This window comes from Bos grunniens, chromosome 21 (assembly GCF_055505025.1).
Source record: "Bos grunniens cultivar Pamir isolate PY7600 chromosome 21, Bosgru_T2T1.0, whole genome shotgun sequence".
Classification (NCBI taxonomy): Eukaryota; Metazoa; Chordata; class Mammalia; order Artiodactyla; family Bovidae; genus Bos; species Bos grunniens.
The window spans coordinates 44,227,736-44,246,672 of NC_141185.1; the positions used below are offsets into that span (position 1 = coordinate 44,227,736).

At 47.4% G+C, this 18,937-nt stretch overlaps 1 protein-coding gene across 2 annotated transcripts in view; it reads left to right on the forward strand.

The window, feature by feature from the left end:
* The first annotated feature begins 270 nt into the window (after positions 1–270).
* CTXND1 (cortexin domain containing 1) overlaps positions 271–18,937 on the forward strand; it is a 54,275-nt gene continuing 35,608 nt past the window's right edge. The window contains exons 1-4 of one of the 2 annotated variants that reach the window (XR_015149929.1): positions 271–415; positions 3,798–3,926; positions 5,257–5,451; positions 14,315–14,463. The gene's annotated coding sequence lies outside the window, so the exon portion shown is untranslated. The remainder of the gene's footprint in view (positions 416–3,797; positions 3,927–5,256; positions 5,452–14,314; positions 14,464–18,937) is intronic. The other variant, XM_086364229.1, reaches the window with a different exon arrangement.

Consider the following 18,937-nt stretch of genomic DNA (forward strand, 5'->3'; position numbering starts at 1 on the left):
AGTCCATGGGGTGGGAAAGAGTCAGATGTGGCTGAGCAAGCACATCAGGGATAAACGCTACAAATAAACAGAGCAAGGTAAGGGAGACAGTAGAAAGCTCTGAGTTCCTATTTTGCATACAATGGTCACAGGAGTTATCTTACCTTTGAGCAAAGGAAAGAGGGAAGGAGTTATTCTTGATGATCTCTGAAGAAAAAAATGTCCTAGTAGAGAAAGCAGGAAGTGCAGAGGCCCGTGGGGCAGGAAGGATCTGAGGATGCAGAAGAGCTTATTGACTCTCACGCTGAAGAAGCAGGAGCCAGGAAGGGGCTGGAGGTTAGGGTAGAGAAGGACCAGAAGGATCTCCTACATCAAAAGACTTTGACTGGTATGCTGAGTGAAATGGAAAATCCATGGAGATTTTTGCAAAGCAGTGGTAGGTTTTTCATCTGTTCGTTTTTTGTTTTGTTTTGGGTTTTTTTTGGCAGCACTGGGTCTTAGTTGCGGCCTGTGGGATCTAGTTCCCTGATCAGGGTTGAATCCAGGCCCCCTGCATTGGGAACACAGTCTTAACCACTGGACCACCAGCTAAGTCCCTGTTCCTTTGTTTTAAAGAGACCTTTTGTTTTATTTATCTTTAAAATATTTATTTACTTTTGGCTGCATTGAGTCTTAGTTGGGGCATGTGGGATCTTTCCTTGCGCTGCGGGCTTCTCTCTCTACTAAAGGTTCAGTAGTTGCCCCACAGAATGCAGGACCTTAGTTCCCCCACCGGGGATTGAACCCGTGTCCCCCGTATTGGAAGGTGGACTCTTAACCACAGGACCACCAGGGAAGTCCCAGCAGTGGTAGGTTTTTATGGAGGGTAGCTCAGACCGCTGCTTGGAGGGGTGGTCAAATTCTGAATGTATTCTGTAGATAGAACCAGAACTAGTAAGTGGAGAGTAAGAAAACATAATGGAAAATAACTTGAGGATTGAAGGCAGAGAGGAGTCTGTTTTCTGAACCTCCTCACCAACAGCAAAGCTGGTTTCTCTGGCTATGCTCCCTCTGCGGGACTCAAGAGAAGACCACAAGTCTACTGAAACCACCAAGCAGCCAGCCACAGATGGCAGGCTGCCTTGCCCTGGCCCGGGGCATTAAGGAACCTTGGGTAGAGAAGGAGCCTTGGAGACCAACCAGTACAACACTCCCCAGCCCCAAGCCTTTTTCTCCCCCAGGGGATCTTCCCAACCCAGGGATCAGATATGCATCTTCTGCATTGGCAGGCAGATTCTTTACCACTGAGCCACCAGGGAAGACTGCTAACAATGTTACGGGTGATTTCAAGCCACCGATGACTTACACACTGCCTTGAAATTTTCCAAAAATTTAAAATTGGCTCTTGCAAGCTAGTGCAGGCTTGTACTAGCACCTAGGATACCACTTCCCTCCGCTGCCTTGCTGAGCATCTGCTCAGATGGAAAACCTACTGCGTTCAGCCATAATCCATCCCACGCTGGGTTAGAGCCAGAGACTTTGGAAATATTTTCCAACTGTCTGCTTGCGAATCCCACCACTGAAGTTAAAGGATCCCTGGGCCACTGGCAGGAACTGGGAGCCAGGATGCTACATGCCTGCTTCCTGACGAGGCCATAGTGCTTGTCACCTGCTGCAGACAATGCATTGATACCTGTGAATTACTAGGCACCCAAGGAACAGACTCTGGGCTTTCAGTGGCATCACTGGGGACGGGGGGACAAGCTGATGCCAATGATGACATCTCCAAGCAGGGAAGAGCAGAGTCTGCAGGAGATGGTTGGTGTCACCCTACTTGTGAAAGTTTTAGTTGATCAGTCATGTCTGACTCTTTGTGACCCCATGGACTATAGCCCGTCAGGTTCCTCTGTCCATGGGGATTCTCCAAGCAAGAATGCTGGAGTGGGTTGCCATTTTCTTCTCCAGGGGATCTTCTGCACCCAGGGATCAAACCTGGGTCTCCTGCATTGTAGGCAGATGCTTTCCCATCTGAGCCACTAGGAGGTAATCCTACTTGTAGTCTTTCCAAAGAAGGCAGGCTTCCGTGCAAGCCAACTCCAGCACTCAAAGAGCCACCAAGTGATGTCCCTGTTGTTATTCTCTTGATTACTAAAGATAATACAAAACTGGGGCTGTGGGGAAAACACAAACTGTTAGGACTTAGATCGACAATGGTCAGTCAGCCTGACAGCAGATCCATCCTCAGGCTTTTGGAAACTATGATTACACTACAGATTAGCAGTTCCTGTGTCAGAAAGTGAGAACCAGAGGCTACTAGAGGTCAGAATAACACTAGCACTGGAAGAGGTTGTCAGGAGGCACCACTTATCCATTCTAGAAAACATGGAACTTCAGGCAAAATTGTCAGAATAAAAATGACCTGTGAGAGATAAGTGCTTTGGTTTCTTCCAGTATTTTTTCTATGAATTATCTGCGTAAGCATATTCTGTATATTTTAATAAAACTAAAATTAAGATTGTAAGATATATAGCTTATATGCTGCATTTTATCATTTAATATTAAACTAAAAGCATTTTCCATATTATTCAATATTGGCTTATAATGACTAGACTATCTAGCTTTCTCTATATTCTTTTGCTTAGTAATTTTTCAAGTTTAGAATGACATACAGCTTGGTGAACTTCTAATCAGGTGCAAGTGAGTGACACTTAACTAATTTTGTTGATGACGACCTCTGAATTAAAAACTCAGCAGAAACTTGACATCCTTTTACGAGGAATGCCACTGATTTGCTCCCAGTAGATGGTGAGTAGGGGCAGCTGGGCAAATATCATTTTTGAAAGGTTAATTAGAGGACTGAACCCACTCAGTGACACCCTGCTAAATGGTTTACATTTTTATTATTTATTATTTTTAATGATATTATTATTATTATTATTTTAATTTGGCCATGCCATGCGGCGTGTGGGATCTTGTTCCCCAACCAGGAATCAAACCTGTGGCTCCTGAAGCATGGAGTCTTAATCACTGGATCACCAGGGAATTCTGTTATTTGCTTTTTAACTCATTTTATGGTGCATTTTTTAACAAAGACATTTGGATTTTTAAATCACACCTATCAGTCTTTTATGTTTTCATGATATATTTAGAAAGAACTTCACAATCCCAGGTTTACGACAAATATTCACCTATATAGTCATCTAATTATTTTTTGGCTTCATTTTTTCACACTTCGTATTTGATGGATTTGGAATTTATTTGGGGCTAGGGAACTAGGTAGAAAATCGGCTTCCACTAATCCGATATCATTTTTGGAAAAATGTCTCTATTCTAGCAACTTGAAGCGCCACCTTTTAACACCACAGTTTCCTGTGTACTAAATTTAGGCTCTTCGACCTGCTCTACTGAACAGTCATCTCTAGGGCAGTAACATGCTGTTTTAATTACCGTTGCTTTGTGATAAAGGCAGTGTAGTGTGACAGAGGCTTAAACACAGATGCATAGGTTATGGAAGCAGGGTGTCTGCCTCACATCCATAATCCCGCACTTCTAGCTGTGTGATTCTGTTTATCCTACAGAGCCTGCATTTTCTTATCTTGAAGTGGCGGCAATATTAGTATCTGTATCACAGGTATGTTGTGAGCATCAAATTGCATTAATACATGTAAAGCACTTCCTTAAGTGGTAAGGCTTCAGTCAATGTAGCATTTTATTTATTTACTTATGCACATATTTATTTACTTATGCATTCTTTCATTTCAACATCCAACAGGCCTAGTTTCTCTTACTTTCTTTCTTATCAACATTTTGTTGACTGTTCTGTCTTTACACTTCCACAGGAGACCTAGAATCAGTGAAAAAGAAGATTCTACTTGACAAATAGAAGATTCTATTTGAAGACGACTGGATTGAATTTAAAGTAAAGAGAATTCGACAAGGTTACAATATTTGCTTCTTTTCATCCCAGAGTAAGCACTGCTCTTAACAAAGTAAAAGGTGTGTGTGTGGGGGGTGTGTGTGTGTGGGGGTGGGTGTGTGTGTGGGGGTGGATGGGTGTGTGTGTGGGGGTGGGTGGGTGGGTGTGTGGGGGTGGGTGGGTGTGGGGGGTTGGGTGGGTGTGTGTGGGGGGGTGTGTGTGGGGGGTGGGGGTGTGTGTGTGGGGGGGTGGGTGTGTGTGGGGGGGTGGGTGGGTGTGTGTGGGGGGGTGGGTGGGTGTGTGTGGGGGGGTGGGTGGGTGTGTGTGGGGGGGTGGGTGGGTGTGTGTGTGGGGGTGGGTGGGTTTGTGTGGGGAGGTGGGGGGGGGGTGGGTGCGTGCGCGTGCGCACGCACATGCACCCATGCGCTCAGTTGCTCAGTTGTGTCCAACTTTTTTCGACCCCATGCACTGTAGCCCGCCAGGCTCTCTGTCCATGGGATTTTTCAGGCAAGAATACTGGAGTGGGTTGCAATGTCCTCCTTCTCCCCTACCCAGGGATCGAACCCTGTATTAATATTTCCTGTATTAGCCGGCAGATTCTTTACCACTGCACCACCTGGAAAGCCCAAGCAAAAGATATTCTTATGCATTTATCAATACTAACCAGTTAGAAATGTCAGTGGGGAAAAAATCCCATTCTTACTACTAGCAAAACCATAAAAAGTTAAGAATATAAATTGACCAAGTAGGAGATATTGCCTGGTAAATTTATACTCCTAGCTTTTACGGTTTTGTTAGTAGTAAAAATGGGATCCCCCGCCCCCCCGCCCCCAACCACCACTGGCATTTCTAACTGGTTAGTAAATACAGGAGAAGACTTAATTTGGTATCTTTACTTTGTAATCGGCCAGTTCCTTGGAAAAGGCGTCTATTTCATTCAATCTTCAGTTCAGATTTTTCAGTTAGACAATCACTTCTACTGCATATAGTCACTGTTTTTCTCCTACTTCCCAGTATTTAAAAAGCTCCCCCTCCCATTTCTGGCTTGTTTACAAATGCACAACTTCAATGTTTTAACCCCCTTTTCCTTTTCTTGTCTAATTGCATTCACCAGACTTTCCAGCTGGCCTCCTGGTCTTGCTCCTAACTTTGATGCAAACGTTGGTCTCACTAAAAAGCATAATGCAGGAAGGAGGATGCCCTGAGAGAGGTGTTCGCTTTCCCATAAAGGAAAAATCTGAAGGGAGAGCTTGTGAAGAGCGTATCAGAAAAGCCTAGGCTGGTGTGTGCGCCGGCAAGGGGCTCCCGGGCCCCCTCCGCGCGGCCCACGCTCTGCTCTGCCCCAGGGGCTGAAGTTTCTCCCTGCGTTTCCGCTTGAACAGCATCCAGCTGCCTCGCCTTTAAAATGCCAGGACGGCCGCCGCTCCGCTCAGAGCCCCCTCTCGGCGGCTGGCCGGGTCTCGCCCGCGCCGCCGGGGCGCTGACTCAGCCGCAGCCCGCCCAGCCCGGCCTGGGCAGCGCCCCCCGCGCCACCGACCAGCACGCGCCGCAGCGAGCGCACCGGACTGCCTCGCCAGGTAAGCACTGCGGGCGCATCCCGGGTCCCTGCGGGGCCGGAGCGCAGCGCGGTCGGGGGACCGGGGCGTCGCGTGGGGTACGGTGGGGAAGAGGGGTGGTCCCCGGCCACGGAGCCAGCCGGCCGGCCGCGCGCAGAGGATCTGCTGGAGGAGATCCGCCGCCTCGAGGAGACCCGCACGGCCACCCGGGGCCGGGACCCCTTCCGGTGGCACGGCGCCCTGAGTGCGCCTGGATGGACAGGGGAGGCCGGACGGCGCCGGCAGGTAGCAGCATCTTGGGGCGGCCGGGGTGGGAGCCGCGCCGGCTCTGCGTTGCAGCAGTCCGTGTTCGGCTGCGGGGCTCGGGTCTGTAAAGCCTGGAAGAGCGCTGGGCTGTGTTCCAAGCACCGTCACTCCCTCGAGCTGTACCCTCTCCCTTCGGGGTCCTCGGCTCTTCTCCAAGGAGGGGTTTAGGGAGTCTGAGTTGAAACTGAATCAAAGTTGGAAATTTGTTCTCCTTAAGTTCATTGCTTAAAATTCAGTCCCTTCTTGTGGCTGACAGTAACCTGGAACAGATCCTTCTCAGTGTAGCTGATGAAGGTCATATTAGATGTAACTTTCTGGGGAAAGTTCTGTTGGCGGCAGCCTGTCTAAAATGTCAAGGCTCCCTCTGATTTTGTCCTCATCTGCAGCCTCATACAGAGTTTCAGATATTTTTTTTCCCACGTCACTGTAAAAGTGGAGAATGTGTCTGGGTGATTTGAGGGGGTGGGAGGCAGAACGCATTAGGGAACTGAATTTTATAATCGTCTCTTGGCCCATAAGGAACGTTCTGGAAAGGAAAACCTGTCAGGAAAGACCAAGGTGATCCACCTTCTCACTAGATGCTCAGTAAGGTCATCGTGTGGCTTTGGATCCAGAAATGAAGTCCCAGGCAGGGTCTCCAGTCTGTTTTCATGTTAGTGCACTTCTGCATTAACTTGCAGCGTCTTCTTCATCACCATGGGGGTTTAGCTGAGCCTCCCCAGAATCCAGTCAGAAAATCATTGTCTAGGATGCAATCTTACTCCTTTCCATGAAGTGTGGATCCAGTCAATTAGGGGTTCGATGCCTTGAGTCTCCTGTCCTTTCCCTCCTTCTCCTTAATCCACCACTTGAGATGAACTGTAATGACCTGATCTGTGGTCTCTGCAAAGCTGCACAGTGGATTTAGGACATCAGAAAGTCCAACATCCAAGGCCTTTGATGTGCTTTACAAACTGAATTTGGATTACAGCTACATTTTCAGGGATGGCTCAACCTAAGACATGTAGTAGCTTTGAGGACACACGAGAAGAAGGAAAATTGTCAAGTGCAAACTTACCCTGGAAATCTATTCTAGAAGCTATGACTTCACATTTATCCAAAAGAGATATTGTGAGTAAGCTGTCAGTTGATGCTGTATAATCTTTAATATATTCTTATTCCAAGTGATTAATTTCCCACTTTTTTTTTCCTGTTGTGTTTAATATTTCTGAACGCCATTCAAGTAATGAATGCCTGAAGTATAATGTATCTCTGCACCCAAATATGTTTGGAAATTTACTGCAAATTTTCAGCCATTAGATCATTAAGATGTACATTTTAGATAGACAAGGTTATGGTAAAAGAAAGGGTTTTAAAAGCAGTACGAACCTGAATTAGCCCGAAAATAAATGTTCTATTAACTGCTTGAAAGTTGTGATTTAGAGGACTAGCTATCACTCCGGTGTATTTTCTTACAGGGTTAATGAAAAAGGCAGCCATTCCGAATATAATGCCCTGCTTGTTAATCTTTCTCCAACAAATATTTACACTACCAGGCCGCACCATCACAGCACAGACTCAAAAGCTGCAGTCTAAGGTGGTTTGTGTAGTGTCATTTAGATTCGACAGTATTTCTACGATGTAAGTGGAAAATGAAATGGTATCAAGGAAAATGTCCCTAAATTATCCTGTCCAGCCACAATAGAGAGAACAGTGTTTATAAAATTGGCAAGGTTCCAAGACTCTGAGGCTAATGCTATAATAAGTCCTGATGTGGAGAAAGACCGGAAAGGTTCTGAATTTTGGCATCAGAGGCTCTGGAATTGGTCCATGTCAGTGAATTTTTTAGATAACTGAAGTTCGCATTAAAACATCAAACATGGCAACATTTTCAACTATTTGACTTGTTTTGGAAGGAAATATTCCTCAAGTGTGTTCTGTGCTTCTTACGATCAAAAAGCTTGATGGTTCTTGATGACTGGGGAGCAGTCCTGTGAAAATCAATTATCCTGTGTCCACACGGGAGAAGGAGCCCCGAGGTCTGTGTCTGATAGATCAGCATTTAGTTCCTGCTCTGCCTCTGGTCAAATGACCTTAATTTCATCCAGATGCCTTTTTGAGCTTCTGTTCTCACATTCATAAAATCCCAGGAGAAGCCATACTTGAAAGTCGTTCCATTTGTTGGGCACTTATTGTATGCTAAGCATTTTCTACATGCTGTCATTTAATTCCCAGAGTAAGGATTACCATCCCCATTTTCCTGATGAGGAAACTTACGATCAGAAAAGCAACTTGAATTACTCAAGGTTAATTCAGGGTAGGAGAGCTGGTCTTCCAAACAGAGATCATTTGATTTTGAAACCTATATTCTTCTCACCTATCCTATGAAGTTGCTAAAAGGAAATCACTCCTGATGTAGAGTCAGCACTCACACACACACACACACTATATGTGTATATATATATATATATATATCTTTATATATATATATATATCTTTATATATATATATAGTTGCACTTAACTCTGGTGACCGGTTCCACATTGTGACGATGTAGTTAAATGAGGTCATTCATGTTTCAGCCTGGGAAGTGGTCCCTCTGTAACCGGTTTCTACTACAGTCAGTTATTACTCCAGGGAATCATCTAACTCGTTCTGAGACTCTTTCCCTGTTTCAAACTTAGGAAGCTATCGCCTTCTTTGCTGGGTTGTTGTGGAAATCATATTTGGTGATATATATGAAAGAGCCTAATACATAGTGCGTGCTCAGTCACTCATTCATGTCCGACTCTTGTCTCTGGCGAGCCCATGGACTATAGCCCACCAGGACTACAGCCCAACTACAGCCCAACTGTCCATGGAATGTTCCAGGCAAGAATACTGGAGTGCATTGCCATTTCCTCCTCCAGGGGATCTTCTCAACCCAGGGATCGAACCTGCATCTCTTTCATCTCCTGCATTGGCAGGCAGATTCTTAACTACTGCACCAGCTGGGAAGCTATGCATCTGGTGCATTGCAGGGAGGTTCTTTTACCACTGAGCCATCAGGGAAGCTTCTCTAACACATAGTAGGTGTTTACAAAGGAAGTCCTTGTGGACCTCCCCTTCTAGAGTCTGCTTCTAGCTTCACCAAGGACTTCAGTGCTCCATGGATTTCCTCTGTGTGTTCTCTTTAAAAAAAATTTTTTTTTCTTTTTTTTTGGCCTCACTGTATAGCATGTGGGATCTAAGTTCCCCAACCAGGAATGGAACCCACACCCCCTGCAGTGGAAGCACAAAGTCCTAACCACTCGACCACCAGGGAAGTCTCTCCTCTGTGTGTTCTTGAACACATGCCCCATGCTGGCCATTCCTGAAGGTGGTCCCTCCAGGAATGATGATACTTCAAGTCCTCCAGATGGAGCCCCCTCGGAAAACTTATTTCAACGGGAACATAGAGGGACAGCATTCTAGCTGGGAAGAGGTTAGGGTGGGATCCCTGATCCCAGCATCCCCAGCCTGCCCCAGCCATCTAAGAGGCCCCTCCTGTAGCATAGCAGGGGCTCCCAGCCAAACAAGCATCCTTCGTGTGCCTGCAGCCTGCCCCCTCTAGTCATGTCCTGCCTGCCTGCTGGCCCAGGGACAGAAGAGGGAATGTGCCCCTATGTCTCAGTAAACAACTGGCCTCAAGGCACACATTTCATGTTCAGTATGTATTCTTGCCTGGGACATCCCCTGGACAGAGGAGCCTGGTGAGCTACTGTCCCTGGGGTTGCAAAGAGTTGGACATGACTGAGCAACTAAACCACCGCCACCAAGTAATTTATACTCCATTCTGGGAATTTTTAAATATTTTGAGATTCTTTTGGTATTTTTTATGCCTAAAGTATTTTTTATTAAAGCTTTCTTTAAAATATTTATTTTTGGGTGTGTCGGGTCTTAGTTGGCTCTGTAGTGTGGCTTGCAGGTGTCACTGGCACCCAGCATGTGAGATCCTAGTTCCCTGACCTGGGATTGAACCCATGTCCCCTACACTGAAAGGTGGAATCATAACCACTGGACCACCAGGGAAGTACCTAGTTTAAAGTACCTAGTTAAATACTTAAAGTTTTTAAGTATTTTATCCTACTACATAATGCAACTCTGTGTTACTATAAAGCAAGACAGCCTACCACCAACACCACTCTGGGAAGAGGTAACCTTCTGTTCTGGGCCACATTCTTGCATCCTCTGTGGTGTGCATGCCCCAGGGAGGGAAGCCAGGCTCCAGAAGGATTTGGACCCTTCCTCTAAAAGATCTCACTCCTAATGCCTCGGCTCATAGAACCCCGCAGACTCCAGAATGGCATTTCGTCCTCAACCTTGGGACAGCGTGACACAAAGAAACCCTGAGGTTCCCCTTGCAGACTGAGCAAGATCCAAGAAGCAGTCACTCCTTCAGTCCACATCCGTGGCAGACATGGGGCTTAAAATATTATGCTCTTTCCACGAACATGAACGTGGACATGAATTTTCATGCTCAGGTGGCCATAACAGGTTGGCCAGAGGTGACATCTATTTGTCATCCAACGGTTGGCATTGACAGCCAACAGGTGTCCTGGAAGTGCATGATCTTCATCATCACAGCCAGCTCTCTTTGGCTACACTGACTTTTCCTTGGCTCAGGTTGAGATCCTTATGTTCTAGAAGCTGCAGATAGATTGGACACTCTGTCATGCCTCCTCTGCTTGCCCGGAGCAGACATTGCTGATCAATCATGACATCCTTTCCCACACAACCAGAATGAGGCCTCAGAATCCTCAACAACTGCCTGGAGTTGGCTCATAAAATGGTATTTCATTGGGCACTGTAGACAAGTAAAAGACCCTGAGGAGTTTTAAGACACAGCAGTAAGATGACGGGGCTTCCCAGGTGGCGCAGTGGTAAAGAATCTGCCTGCCAGTGCAGGAGATATAAGAGACACAGGGTTCGATCACTGGGTTGGGAAGACCCCTGGAGGAGGGATGGCTACCCAGTCCAGTATTCTTGCCTGGAGAATCCTGTGGACAGAGGAGCCAGTAGGCTATAGTCCATAGGGTCTCGTGATTTGGATGTGACTGAGCACACATACACAAAATAAGATGACAGTCCCCTCACTGTTCCTTAGGCTCCTCCTATACGCCCTGGGAACAGTGACAAAAATCTATCCCTTCGCAGCTCAACCTGTCCCCAGACTTGCTAAGACGGAAGTCCCAGCTCTAGGGGGCAGCCTATCAATCCTACCGATACAGTGTTGGCGATGGGCCTTGGGGAGGTCACCTGTGCCCACCTTGGGCTGCCTGCATTGAATCAGTTGGTTCTTGTGCAACCAGGACACCTGTGTTAATTTCCTAGGGTGTCATGATAAAGTACCACAGGCTGGGGGTGGGGTTTAAACAACAAGAACTTATTTTCTCTCAAGGCTGGACGTGAGAAGCCTGGGATCCAGGTGTCAACAGGGCTGGTTTCTTCTGAGGCTTCTCTTGTTGGCTTGAAGACAGCTGCCTTCTCCCCGGGTCTTCATTTCGTCTTCCCTCTGTGTCTGTGTCCTAATCTCCTCTTCTTATAAGGACCCCTTTTGTGTGTGTGTGTGTGTGCACGCTTAGTTGTGTCCGACTCTTTGCAGCCCCATACACTGTAGCCCGCCAGGCTCCTCTCTCTGTGGGATTTCCCAGGCAAGAATACTGGAGTGGGTTGCCATTTCCCACTTCAAGGGATCTTCCTGACTCAGGGATCGAACCCTCATCTCCTACACTGAGGCAGATTCTTAAGCACTGAGCCACCTGGGATGCCCTGTAAAGACCCCAGTCATATTGAATTAGGGTCCACCCATATGGCTTCCTCTTACATTGTTACCTCTTGAAAGGCCCGCATCCCCGAATACAGTCGCATTCTGAAGTTCTGGGAGTTAAGGTCTTGAACCTATGAACTGAGGGGAGCAGGGGACACAGTTAAGTTCATAACAACATCTGAGGGAATCATGTTTGAACTTGACCCGTTTGAGAGGGTGTGGTCCAGGCTGGCACAGCAGTGAGGCCCCATGCAGAGGAACAGCCTGTGTACCAAGCCCCAAGAGGGCATGAGTGGACCTGAATCCAGACCTCCATCAATACAACAGTTGCTCAGCTTCCAAGACAGCCCTCCTGGAAATTCCCTGGTGATCCAGTGGTTAAGAATCCACACTTCCAGTGCAGGGGTGTGGGTTTGATCCCTGGTTGGGGAACTAAGATCCTGCATGCCTCACAGCATGGGCAAAAAAATAAAAATATTCTTTCCAAGATGGCCCTCCTGTTGGAAATAGTCTGCTCCTTGTATTGTTTTTAAAGATAGATTTGATATAATTTTTCAAGATTTATTTATTTATTTTTGGCTGTTCTGGGTCTTTGTTGCTGCATGGGGGCTTTCTCCAATTGCAGAGAGTGGGGGTTACTCTTTGTTGCGGTACACAGGCTTCTTATTGGAGTGGTTTCTCTGGTTGTGGAACACAGACTCTAGGCAGGCTGGCTTAGTTGCTCTAAGGCCTGTGGGATCTTCCTGGACCAGGAATTGAACGTGTGTCTCCTGCATTGGGAGGCTGAGTCTTAACCACTTGACCACCAGGGAAGCCCTCCCCTGTCTTATTAACTAATGCTCAGGAGAGGTGCTCCTGTCCAGTGGACCAGTGGACTGGCCACATGGACATTCTAGACTCAACTCCCTGGACGAGACCTGGACTCCATCTGTATCAACCACAAGGCAGAATTGTTTGCTGATGATCAAAGCATGTGTCTCCCGTCCCTGGGACCCAGTTAAAACATTAAAATATCCATCTCAGTGTCTATAAAAGAATGGAGAAATGTGCGCACTTTTAGCAAGCCCAGCTTCAAAAATCCTGCCTCTCCCCGGTGGCCACATCTCCAAGCGAGCAAGGACATTATCATTAATCGATCTACATGCTCAGTGGATTCTGGTTCTCCTAAAACCTGTCTTCTTGTTCAGCAATTACTCTGATTTCTGAGAATGCTCCTTAGAAAATGTTGCAGGTTGCCATGTCCTCCTCCACGGGAACTTCCAGATCCAGATATTGAACTCATGTCTCCTGTGACTCCTTCACTGTAGGCAGAATTTTTACCACCTGAGCCATGATTTAAACCATGGACCCCACCAAGCCCCAGCTCATTCTGTCTGGACAGAAGCACAAACGTCCTCTCTTTCCTTCTAGACCCAGAGAGACACGTTCACTCCCACAATGGACATCACTCGAGGCATCTTATGATTTCCTGCTTTCCACTAAAGTCATGACACAGCCAATTGTCAGCACTGCCTGTAGCCAAAGCTTTGCTGTCCAAGCTGACGTGGCCTCAATATCCTCTGCCCCAGCCCTGGAAAAATCACAGAAGGACAAACAGTAGAGGCTGTGTCTGGAAAGAAATCTGTGTTTCTAGGTCTTAGATGACTGTGTCTTTGACTGTTACTTCTTTATCACCAAAGTCCTCTTTCAATCTTGCTCCCACATCAATCTATGTGTGTGTGCATGCGTACTCAGTCATGTCTGACTTTTTGCAACCCCATGGACTGTAGCCCACCAGGCTCCTCTGTCCATGGGATTCTCCAGGCAAGAATACTAGAGTGGGTTGCCATGCTCTCCTCCAGGGGTTCCTCCCAACCCAGGGGTTGAACCTGAGTATCTTGTGTCTCCTGCACTGACAGGTGGGTTCTTTACCACTAGCACCACCTGGGAAGCCCTCATGATCCTTATTTTTTTCTGAATTAGAGATCCCTTAAGATCCTGCATGTCCTGCTCGGAGAGGCAGGTTTGGCTCTGCCCCACGTCTTACCTGGGGAGCAAACAGCTACAAGCCCAGCCTCTCGTAGTCAACCCTCTTTTTGTCAGGCTGCCCCTCCCTGTGGTTCAGTTTATTGGGACTAAAAAGAGGAGGAACTTTCCTGGTGGTTCAGTGGTTGGGACTCCACACTCCCATTGCAGGGGGCTGCAGGTTTAATGGGCTTCCCTGGTGGCTCAGTTGGTAAAGAATCCACCTGTAAGGCAAGAGACCTGAGTTCGGATCCCTGGGTTGGGAAGATCCCCTGAAGTAGGAAATAGGAACCCATTTCAGTATTCTTGCCTGGAGAATCCCCATGTACAGAGGAGCCTGGTGGGTTTTAGTCCTTGGGGTCACAAAGAGCTGGACATGACTGACAGACTTTGCACAGCAGGTTCAATCCCTGGTCAGGGAACTCAGATCCCACATGCTGCGTGGCCAAAAAATAAAAATAAAATAAGAATAATTAAATATTTTTAAAAGAAATACTTAGAAAAAGAATAATAAAAAGATGGCTGTAGGGTCTATTGATTTTGACACATCATTCACCAGTGTGTCCCCCACCATCCTGAGCTTGGGTCTCACATAAATTTCACATAAATTCTCAGGCCTCATCTGTTCACTTGACTCTGGCTTGCTGGTCTCAGAGAAGAGAAGGCATTAGTAGGGTATGAGAAGATTGCTTTGTGTTCTGCAATGAACAAGGATTCTAAACAGAGAAAGGTAATTAATAATTAATGGTCTGGACTTATCTTCTCATTTCCCACCCCCTTCGTGACTGGGATGTGAAATTCAACCAGGTGCTGAATGGAGGTCCCTGCATGGACGTGGGGACCCAGAAGATGGACAGTGTGCGGCAATGCGCTCCCTCGAAGCCAGGCTCCTCCCACTCCCCAGATGGTCCGGAGTATCAGACTCCTCCAGCACCTATGGCTCCCCACCAGGATAGGTATGTCATGCTCTCCTGTGTTCCTGCTCTGTGTAAGCGGGCAGCTCTGAGAGTTGGGGGTCACCCACCCCATTCTTGTGAGGAAGCACAGAGACCCACCCAGGCTCCCTCACTGGTCACTAGTCGGCAGAGCCCAGTTTGAGACAACCATGTCTACATCCCATCTCATCTCATGGACTCCCAGTTGGGAGGCATTCTTTACCCCAGGGGCACAGGAGAGAGATGCTTTTGCAACTGGAATTTTGCAGGAAAAGAAGGAAAAGAGGTAATGACACTAAGGACTCTCGATTCTCTTTTTTATTAATTTTTAAGTGTATGTATTTGGCTGCTCTGGGTCTTAGCGGCAGCACGAGGGATCTTTGATCTTTGTTGTGGCACGCAGGATCTTTTTGTTGTTGTCGTTGCAGCATGTGGGATCTAGTTCCCTGACTAGGAATTGAACCTGGGTCCCCTGCATTGGGAGTGCAGAGTCTTAGCCACTGGACCACCAGAGAAGTCCTGAGTCTAGATTCTCTTAATATGTCACTGCCTGCCTGGCCCTAGAGAATATCCTTGGCCTCTTGTCCAAAGTATTTACTGAAGCTCTTGGGCACTGACCTGTGAAGACTCTGCCATTGCAGGGTCCCACCCAGCCCACTCCTCTTCACTCACCCATCCAATGGCCACCCATGCCATCTCTTCTAGGGCTTCAGAGACATGCCCAGAGAACAAGCCAAGGTGGCAGTGAACCAAGGGAATTCTGTAGGTGGTGAAGTGTCTGCTACCCATCGGGTTGCTGGGACAAATATCAGCAGCCTCAGATATGCAGATGATACCACTTTAATGGCAGAAAGTGAAGAGGAACTAAAGAGCCTCTTCATGAGGGTGAAAGAGGAGAGTGAAAAAGCCAGCTTAAAGCTCAATATTAAAAAAAAACTAAGATCATGAATTCTCATCCAATCCCATCACTTCATTGAAAATAGAAGGGTAAAAGGTGGAAGCAGTGACAGATTTTCTCTTCTTGGCCTCTAAAATCACTGTGAATGGTGACCGCAGCCATGAAATTAGAAGATGATTGCTTCTTGGCAAGAAAACTATGACAAACCTAGACAGCGTATTAAAAAGCAAAGACATCGCTTTGCTGACAAAGGTCCGTATAGCCAAGGATATGGTCTTTCCAGTAGTCATGTACGGATGTGAGAGCTGGACCATAAAGAAGGCTGAGTGCCGAAGAATTGATGTTTTCAAACTGTGGTACAGCAGAAGACTCTTGAGAGTCCCTTGGACAGCAAAGAGATCAAATCAGTCAATCCTAAAGGAAATCATCCTTGAATATTCATTGGAAGGATTGATGCTGAAGCTGAAGCTCCAATACTTTAGCCACCTTATGCGAATAGCTGACTCATTGGAAAATACCCTCATGGTGGGAAAGACTGAAGGCAAAAGGAAAAGTGGGCAATAGAGGATAGGACGGTTGGATGGCATCACCAATTCAATGTACATGAACTTGGGCAAACTCCGGGAGATGATGGGGGACAGGGGTGCCTGGTGTGCTACAGTCCACGGGGTCACAAAGAGTCAGACATGACTTGGCAATTGAACAAAACCCATTGGATGGCTACTGCCACATGTGTAACTTCTCCAGTGTATGTTGGAGAGATCTAACTTAGTATTTACCAAGCTGGGAGCACCTCCTGCAGCCCTTGATAACCAGGCCACACGGGAGACCCTGAAGGGTCCTGAAGCCAGGCCTTGCTGACTCTGCTGACCCACACCTGTCCAGGGAAATGGGCAAGTGAACTTTACCCAGCCTCCTTCTGGAGTGAAGAGGAGGTGGCCGAAAGGAACTGGAGGATTGGTGGATGGAAGCTGCAGGTCCTGTGGTCACAGATGAAGTCTTTGCCAAGCCCAGGGCTCTTGACCTCACTGTGTAGCAAAGGTTGCATGTTCTGCAGGCTTGTGGACACAGTGGGGGAAGGACAGGGTGGGATGTATGGAGAGAGTAGCATGGAAACATATGCATTACCATATGTAAAATAGATAGCCCGCGGGCATTTGCTGTATGAGGGACACAGGGAGCTTAGCCTGGTGCTCTGTGATGACCTAGAGGGGTGGGATGGGGTTGGGGGTGGGAGGGAGGTTCAAGAGGGAGGAAACATGTGTACACTTATGGCTGATCCATGTTGATGTATGGCAGAAGCCAACACAATATTGTAAAGCAATTAAAAATAAATGTTTAAAAAAGATTGTATGTTCTAACTCACAGTCTACTTTAAGCAGCACGTGCCTCTCAAGAGCAAAATCAAATACCTCCAGAGGTTGGGCAGGAGACGTGATGACTGAGGGAGGCTGGGTCCAAGATGATAGGGAGTGGTGAGGACTATGGAAAATGAGACTCAGGAGCAGTCTGAAGGAGACACTGACGGGGGACTTCCCTGGTGGTCCAGTGGTTAGAATCTGCCTTGCAATGCAGGGGACAAAACTAAGATCCCTTACTCCATGGAGCAACTAAGTGTGCGCATGGCAAAGACCGAGCCTATAAGGAAAGATCTCGCATGACACAGTGAAGATTCTGCATGCCACAATTAAGACTCAAGGCAGCCAAATAAATATATTTTTTTTAAAAAGGTGGGGGACACTGGCAACTTAGCTCTGACTACATGTTTGCAAGTTAAGAATCTGCCTGCCAATGCAGGAGCCTCAGGAGACATGGGTTGGATCCCTAGGTCGAGAAGATCCCCTGAAAGCAGGCATGGTTACCCACTCCAATATTCTTGCCTGGAGAATCCCCATGGACAGAGGAGCATGGTGGGCTATAGTCCATGGGGTCGCAAAGAGTCAGACACAACTGAACAGCTGAGCATGCATCCACACACTGCAAGGCAGAAATATAGGTTTAGGGCAGCAGATCTGACAATATTCCAAAAACAGAGATTCTGAATCTTATGTAAAATCTCCCAATGGCCAATTCTTTAAAATTAAAATGAAAGTAAACTCATAGCCACGTTGCAGCCCGAGCATAGCATCCGTGTGTGCTTGTCTCCTGCATTGGCAGGCAGGTTCTTTACCAACGAGCCACTTGGGAAGCCCTTGAGCGTAACGTGTTTTTGCCCAAGTCTACCAGAGGATGCTATTGTGACCTTGGACTTGGACACTATCTGGCGCTGTCTCATGGAGTGGAATATGAGGCCTGATTTAGAAAACAGACCATTCAGAGCTGTTCTGGAGAGGAGCAGCCAGACGGACCATAGCTTGGCAGCCCTACGCTGCCCCAGGGTATCAGCCCTGAGATCTTCTATTATTGACAGATGATTCTTGCCTAGGCTCACAGGAGCCCCTGGTGGCCCAAGGGAGCCTCTGCAGTTTCAAACTTGCCACCAAATCCCTGAAAACACCCATGCCTAGTCACTCAGTTGTATCTGATTCTTTGTGACCCCAAGGATTGTAGCCTGCCAGGCTCTTCTGTCCATGGGATTTCCCAGGCAAGAATACTGGAGTTGCCGTGCCCTCCTCCAGGGGATCTACCCAACACAGGGATCAAAGCTGTGTCTCCTGGATTGGCAGACGGATTCTTTGCTGTGTGAGCCAACAGGGAAGCCCCCTGAAAACACAGTGAAGGGCATCTGGAGAGAAGGAGCTCCTTTCAGGACCCGTCCATCTCTCCTGCCTCTCAACAGAGCCAGTTACTTGGAGTGACCGTGATGCAGTCATAATGCAGCACCTGTCTCTCTTTAGGGTGTCCCCAAGTCTTCTCAACCTATGTCACACATAACGGGCCAAAATACTGGAGTGGGTAGCCTTTCCCTTCTCCAGGGGATCTGTGTGATACCTAAGGAACCAGTTTCTTTATTTCGAAAGCAGCTGCTAAGCTGCTAAGTCACTTCAGTTGTGTCTGACCTGTGCGACCCCATAGATGACAGCCCACCAGGCTCCCCCGTCCCTGGGATTATCCAGGCAAGAACACTGGAGTGGGTTGCCATTTCCTTCTCCAATGCATGAAAATGAAAAGTGAAAGTGAAGTCGCTCTGTTGTATCCGACTCTTAGCGACCCCATGGACTGCACCTACCAGGCTCCTCCGCCCATGGGATTTTCCAGGCAAGAGTACTGGAATGGGGTGCCATTGTCTTGAGGTACCATAATTCTCCCTCACTTCCGAGACCTTGACCAGGGGACAGTGCGTGAGCACTAAGTCTTTCTGACATAGCAGCTGGTACTGGCCAAATTCCAGCACTTCCCCCCGTAGGGCTAGTCTCCCAGGGGCCTGTTAGGAAGCAGAACCAAAAGGAGCAGAAAGTCAGGTTTCTCTTGTGGACTTGCCTACATCCCAGGATGTCCGGTTGACTTCGGAATCACGATGCTGGCTGCTAGAAAGAAAATAACATCCGTCATTAAGGGCTCCTTGAGCATTTACATGCTTGTTTTATTTTCCCTTAAATGTGACAGTTGCCACTGATTTTTATATCTTGTACAAAGTGCTGCCAATAAACAGATGTA